Source organism: Panthera uncia, chromosome D1 (assembly GCF_023721935.1).
Source record: "Panthera uncia isolate 11264 chromosome D1, Puncia_PCG_1.0, whole genome shotgun sequence".
Classification (NCBI taxonomy): Eukaryota; Metazoa; Chordata; class Mammalia; order Carnivora; family Felidae; genus Panthera; species Panthera uncia.
Genome location: NC_064808.1, coordinates 99,269,561 through 99,276,115, shown reverse-complemented (window position 1 = coordinate 99,276,115; position 6,555 = coordinate 99,269,561). Strand labels below are relative to the sequence as shown.

At 45.4% G+C, this 6,555-nt stretch overlaps 1 long non-coding RNA gene across 1 annotated transcript; it reads right to left on the bottom strand.

The window, feature by feature from the left end:
• Positions 1-573: 573 nt before the first annotated feature.
• Positions 574-6,291, bottom strand: LOC125909604 (uncharacterized). Its single transcript, XR_007453740.1, has 3 exons — positions 6,042-6,291; positions 4,545-4,628; positions 574-1,081 (listed from the first exon to the last, which is right to left on the bottom strand). It is a non-coding gene; the product is annotated as an uncharacterized LOC125909604 (long non-coding RNA).
• Positions 6,292-6,555: the final 264 nt, after the last annotated feature.

Here is a 6,555-nt window from a genome sequence, read left to right as displayed (position 1 = left end):
TGCCTTTCCCTCAGTCTAAACACCCAACACTACCCACAGCCCTTTGCCAATGCCAGCCTTACCGATGGCTTCTTTCTCCAGCACCCTAAGTCAGAATTACCTGTCCCTTCCACTGGATTGCCTGCTTAGGCAATTTACATGCTAGCTATTTACATGTATCTTTCTCCTGTGGTCTCAGTGGCCTCCATTCAAAGACTAGGTCATTTAATTCTGTCATTGTTTTCATCCCATTTTTATAACAGTGCCTAAGTAACTGTTGGTCTGAATGGCTAATAACGGCAGTAGTAATCATGATGGCAATGTTAGCAAGTCTTTGTTAGCCATTAATACTCAACAGTTTCAGGGGTGCCTGGGTTGCTCAGTCGATTGAGCATTGGACTTTGCCTGAGGTCATGATCTCACCGTCTGTGAGTTCAAGCCCCGTGTTGGGCTCCATGCTAACGGCTCAGAGCCTGGAGCCTACTTTAGATTCTGTGTCTCTTTCTCTCTCTCTGCCCCTCCCCCACTCATGTCTGTCTGTCTGTCTCTCTCTCAAAAATAAATAAACATGAAAAAAATACTCAACAGTTTCAGTCATGTTTGAAAAATACAGTTTTTAAATTAAAAACATTGTAACAGTTTTTCTTTTCCCACAACTGAAATTTCTTAATCTGTTCACCTATTTTGATGGAATATGAGAAGCTTCACTTGAAATACCGATCCGTTTCTATCCAGTCTGATGATCTGTGTGATAGATTCATTTATTATGTGGTAACATCAAAATCTGTCCAGTCTTCTGCAGAAATGAAATGCTCCCGAAACTGGGGGGAGGGAGGATGGATATCCAATTTGTTTCCTACTCTGCAGAAGATATTTCCGTCGTTCCTGGATCTTGAAGCAGGTCTGCTCTGTGAGTGATTTTAGGTCATGTCCCAGCTGGTTTGGACCTAACCTAGGACTCAGTTACATTTCATGATTGGGGATCAAACTCAGTTGAAAACAGTTCATGCACCTCACTGCTTCCACTGTCCCGGCAGCTTAATCCCAGCCTTCAATTATGGTGGAGTCTCAGAGAACTGACATAAGATCAAATTCCGTGCTTCTGGGCAAGCGGAAGGAACCCAGAGAAGAAAACAGAGAAGAAATTAAATGAGCCCCATGGGAGATCAACCCTGAGTGGACATTCTGGCAAAATGGCAGAATAACTTTCTGCTTAAATAAGAAACTATTTAGAAGTCAGTTACGTGTGAATGATTAACAAAAATAGTTGTCAGTGCGGGTGCCTTCATAAAGAACAGACTGAAGAAAATGATTGGGAAATAATTAAAACAGTATATCGCACAGAGAAATGTTATTCAAAAAGCCTCTCGGGTTCTTTAATTTTTTTCCAGGCGCGAAAAATATCCCTGTTTCTGCCCATAATTTGAAATATCTAGAATGTTGAATTTATCGACAGAAAGTGTACTTACCATCTAATCAGAGAAATCTTAGAGGGAAAAGAGTGCTGTACACATCATAGGTCCCCTAGAGACTCAACTGCTCATAACTCTGCATGAATGGGGGGAAAGTGCCATATTCCCATTAAAGAGCAACACAGTTGGTTAAAGAATGAACAAAAAGCAGCATTTCTTCATTAGTGTCATTGCAGGAAGCTGATGCTCTGAAAGCTGGAGGCCATCAAATGGGATATTGCAGCAATAAAACAGAATAAAAAAATGAAATGCTCCATTCTCTTGTCAATCTCATATGCTTGTCTCTTTCTTGTTAATATACCAGGCGCTACCCTGGTAAGCTAATGCGTATTTGCAGTTTCGTTTTGTGCTTGGTAATTGTGCTATGGGCACTTACTCATTTGACAGAATTTGCTTTAAATGAAGGAAACTGGCAGGTTGGAAGAAAAAAACCCCAATGTTGCCAAATCACCAATTAAGGAAACTGCCAGAGGGCAAACTGGTCCTGAGACTGGTATCTGTAAAGATGATATAATGATATTGCACTGCAAGAGACATTTTGAGGAGCCACTTAATGAAGGACAGAAGAGAGGTGGATTACGGGGCTGCTAAGATCGACGACTGCCAGATTTAAACCACAAAGATAGATACGACAGGGTACAGCCGTTTTTGCCGTTTTTGTCCAAGATTTTGGACCTCTAAACAACAAATATATCCAACTGTGATGCAGTTGACAGGAAGGCTGATTGTTCTTCTGTAAACAGGGGAAAGTTGGACTCATAATCCACTCTCTTTAAAACTCCTTATTCGGAAGGGATGTCACCTTAATCGGCAGGAAGGATATGACAATGAAGTCATAATCCTGGCCCACCTTCTTGGACCTCGGTCTAGCGAAGGAATAGGCACACAGGCCTATGATGCTTTGAAGGATGAAGCAGAATATTCTTCTTTCTCCATTGAGTCACCCATCGGCCGCCTATAGGTATCAGGGTGGCCTTTCTGTCTCTATGTTCCTCACTCTTCTTCCCTACGGGAAGTATCCTTGATTTGGTTCCATTTCTCCAATTTCTCCCCAGGACCCAGATCCATCTGGCAGTGGGGGTGGGGGATGTGGAGGGTGGTGAGGCGGGGGGAGGACAGCATTCAATCCTGAATGTCTGGAATTGCTAAGAGGCTTTTCATTCCTTCACATTCATAAGGACAGGTATTTTCTTTGGTTTTGCTACTGTGCTTCTCAAGGATAAACTTCCATGAGTTATTACATGAACCCCATCCTTATCTCTTTCCTCTGTTTTGCTGAAGATCCCCTTCCAAGAAAGGATACAGGAGGAAAAGATGAGGGAAGAAAGCCCCATCTTGCCCTAGAGGACACGCATGGAAATCGTGGGGTGAGCCAAGTCCTGAGAAATTACTGAGAACTTGAGGGTAATTTCTGATGAATTACTGAGAACCTCTGCTTTGTGTGGTCACCAGTCCAAAGCTCTCATGTCGTTAACTCTGCTCTATACTAACTAGTTCCCTGATTTGCAAGAGCTGCCCTAAATCACTTAGCCCTTGCCCTGAAATACCAAAAATATCCCTCCGTGATTTCCCTCCCCTGAGAAACCGCTAAGACCGTCAACATGGTACTTCCCTGAATTTCAGGAAGTCTAACTTAGCTTTGCTTGATTGAAGGTTTCTTCTGGTGGCCCTTTTGGGGATTGACAGAACAATTCAATAATTTTCCATAACAACAGATGTCTCGGCTACTTGGTAATTTCTCTAGTCATGCGGTCTGTGCATAAACACTTCCTTTTTCTTTTAATGTATCTGAGGATAAGACCCAGAAATACAGCAATAGCCATGACTGAAAGATCATGCATCTTAAAACACTAATAAAGCATTAAAGGAAACTGTTCATCTGAGCAGTGCCCAGAGACCTGAGGGGGTGGCACTGATATTGTAATAGACGAGTTGAGATTTGGATACAGATAGGAGTAAGGTTTTGTAACCTCACCTGAGTCCCTGGGCTCTATAAGCTAAAGTTCCTCCTAGAAAAAGAGCTTACATCCTGTCAGTGCCTGGGGATCAGATACACACTGAATTGTCTGGCAAACTAGGAGTGGAAGGATGCACTAAGGGAGCCAAACTACAGAGAAGGGCACAAAAGTTCATCGTGAGATGAGAGGACATAGTGAATGAGCATCTGTGTCCAGGGTCAACAGGTATATTCAGACCTTGGTGCTTGGACCTACCCACGCCCCGTCATCCTGGGGGCACACCACACTCTGGGAAGTAGGCGTAATGGAAAGAGCCCTCTCACTGGGCTTAGCAACCCCTGGGGCCCAAGAAACCCTGCCGTGGTTGTTCCCCACAGGGAGAGAAACAAAAAAATGTTTCTCTGGCCCCACCCTTGGCAGATCAGAGGGTTGAGGCACAGAAAACTGGAGCAACAGGGGCTGAGTATTGTAACCTCGAAGGGCAGGGACCCACCGAGGGGGTGGGCCTGAAACATGAACATATGGAACCCCTTGCCCCACTTCCAGAGACTCCCAGAAGGGCTTTGGGGCTACAGTTTTACAAGGAACCGGGATTATTTTTAGGAGTTATCCAAACCAAGAATGAACAAGATTTCGGTGTGAATCTTAAGGAACTCCAAGCTTGAGCCCACAGGTTGATGATGCTTGGAGAGATCTGAGTCACATGGTACAAAATCACTGATTTCCTGGAGGAGTCTTGGTGGGAGGGAGGTGGCCGGGGTCGGGGGTGGCTGTGCGTGCCGATGCAAGAGATGACCGAACATAATTCTTGCAGTCTGGACCTCTTTGCCCACTGAATTCTTAATCTCCATAGACTGATCATGCTGGGGAAGCAAGCAGTCAAAAGCAAAAGGTGGTCTAGAATAATAGAAGCCAGTGGGACCTGGAATGAGCATAGGCACACACTTGTGGCCGAGATCCACAACCTGAAATGGCCTGTTAAGAGGGTGTTATCACTATGTAGGATTCTCTATGCCTGCACACATCCACTCCCCGTGGGCTGGGGACCCAGGAGGCAGAGCAGTTATGACCTCTGTCTCTGCGCCTGAGCGTAGGGAAGAGGAGTTGAACACAGTCTGTGCTATCTTGCATTTACCTCTGTTGGCTCCACATACTGATGTTAAGGATCTGTCCCAGGTCTTCCAGGGCAGTGCTCCTTTAAAGGGTCTGCCCTGCCGGCCTGGGAGGATGGTAGGGAAAAGGAAAAGGGCTGAGGAACCACGCCAGTGTTACTGCTCCCATGCTAACCCTCAGCCAGTTGTGTGCCTTTGAATGAGCCCATTTGTCTCCTTATTTATCTTTTTCGTTGACTATAGAAAAAGGAACTAATCCCTACACTCTGTGTGACACACTGATGGCTCACTCTGCCCTTCTTCTAGCAAGACACAGTGCTGACAGGCTGTCCTACCTTTCCCCACCTTCTCTGATGAAGATGTGACAAAGTTCTCAACAGTGAAGTGTGATGGGAGTGATGGGTCCAATTCCCAGTGTGGTTTTGAGACCAGACCAGGAGGGGTCATAGGCTTTCCCCTTTCCACTTGCTGCAACCCAGATGAGGTACCCTCTCAAAATTAGAAGAAACAAGATGGAGGGGCATCTGGCTGGCTCTGTGGGTGGAACATGTGACCCTTGATCTTGGGGTCTTGAGTTCAAGCCTCACATTGACCATACAGCTTACTTTAAAAAAGAAAGAAAGAAAGAATGAAAGAAAGAAAGAAAGAAAGAAAGAAAGGAAGAAAGAAAGAAAGGAAGAAAGAAAGAAAGGAAGAAAGAAAGGAAGAAAGAAAGAAAGAAAGAAAGGGAAAAGAAAAAAAAAAAAGAAAGTAGATAGAGAGGATCCAGGTCCCTGAATAATTGTGGGGAGAACTGCATGCTGAGCCAGTCTGTTTACATTTACATGGGGAGGATATAAAGCATCTGGTGTGAGGTATTGCATTTTGGAGGTTCCAAAGGTTAACCTTATCCAGGTTGGGTATATTTCACCAAACTGTTGGAAATCAAAGAAAATAGAGGATGTGATATCCCCTTATAAACTAATGTGTCTTACAAGTAGATTATGACTGCCACATAATTGAATGAGCCATCAGTGGAAGCAACAACTCTGAAAAACTAAACATACTACTGGCAAATGCAATCATCCAGTCTAATCTTACTACACTGAGCAAAGGAAGCAAGGGTGATAGACACACGTTGCTCTCTGAGCGTCAACCCTCTCTTCCTATTAACAGCTCTTCTTCTCTTTGGGGAGTCTTGGAGGTGGCCTCCCAAGACATGAAGCCTGAGGGGCCACATCCCCTCTCCCCGCTTCTGCATATAACCAACCTAACATGAGGATGGCTGGAGTTCATGTCCATCATGCTTCAGAGTGGCAGAGGTGGACCGGACTGTGCCTGGGGCCTGCCCTTTGCTGCCAAGAACCTTGGCTCATGCCCCAGGCGGCTGTCAGCTCTCCACATCTGAGCTCACTCACAGACAGAACTTCAGCAATTAAACAATATCTGTCTCCAGAATCTCCCAGTTCCCTTCATTACAGCCCTTCACGAATCCTCTCAACATCCCTGAGAAAGTGGAAAGCAAGTATGTCTTTCCTAACCTGACAGCAAGCAGATGTTTGGGGAAGGAATTAGCTAGCACACAAGAGCCTCCAGGAGCAGAGGAGAACTTGACTCAGGTGCCCTGGGCATCTGCAGCTGACCAGGGCTTCCTGGCCCACCTTCTTCCTATAATATGTGTCCCTTCTGCCCCTGCTGGGCCAAGGTCCTTGGCATTCCCACTGTTGGAGATTAGAGACTCATTCCTTTGTATTTCCCAGGAATTCTCTTCCTTCAAGATGGAAAAAGTCCTGGGGGAGGGGCTCCGTGTTTCTTTATTACCTAAGATGCTGAGTCACAATGCAGGCTTGGAGCCTCTGGAGGAGGGGCTACCAATGACAGAAGCCATTTCTTTCCCCACAGTAAAGCCCAGGCATGCTCTTTCCATTTGCCACACTTGGTCCCCAGAGCTGAGGGGGACGCAAGTCAAGAACATTAATTGCATCCCGATTTCTAAATCCCCTCTGTTTACTGCGATTTAACCTCCCCAGACACAGATTTTTGCTTCAGGTGCTT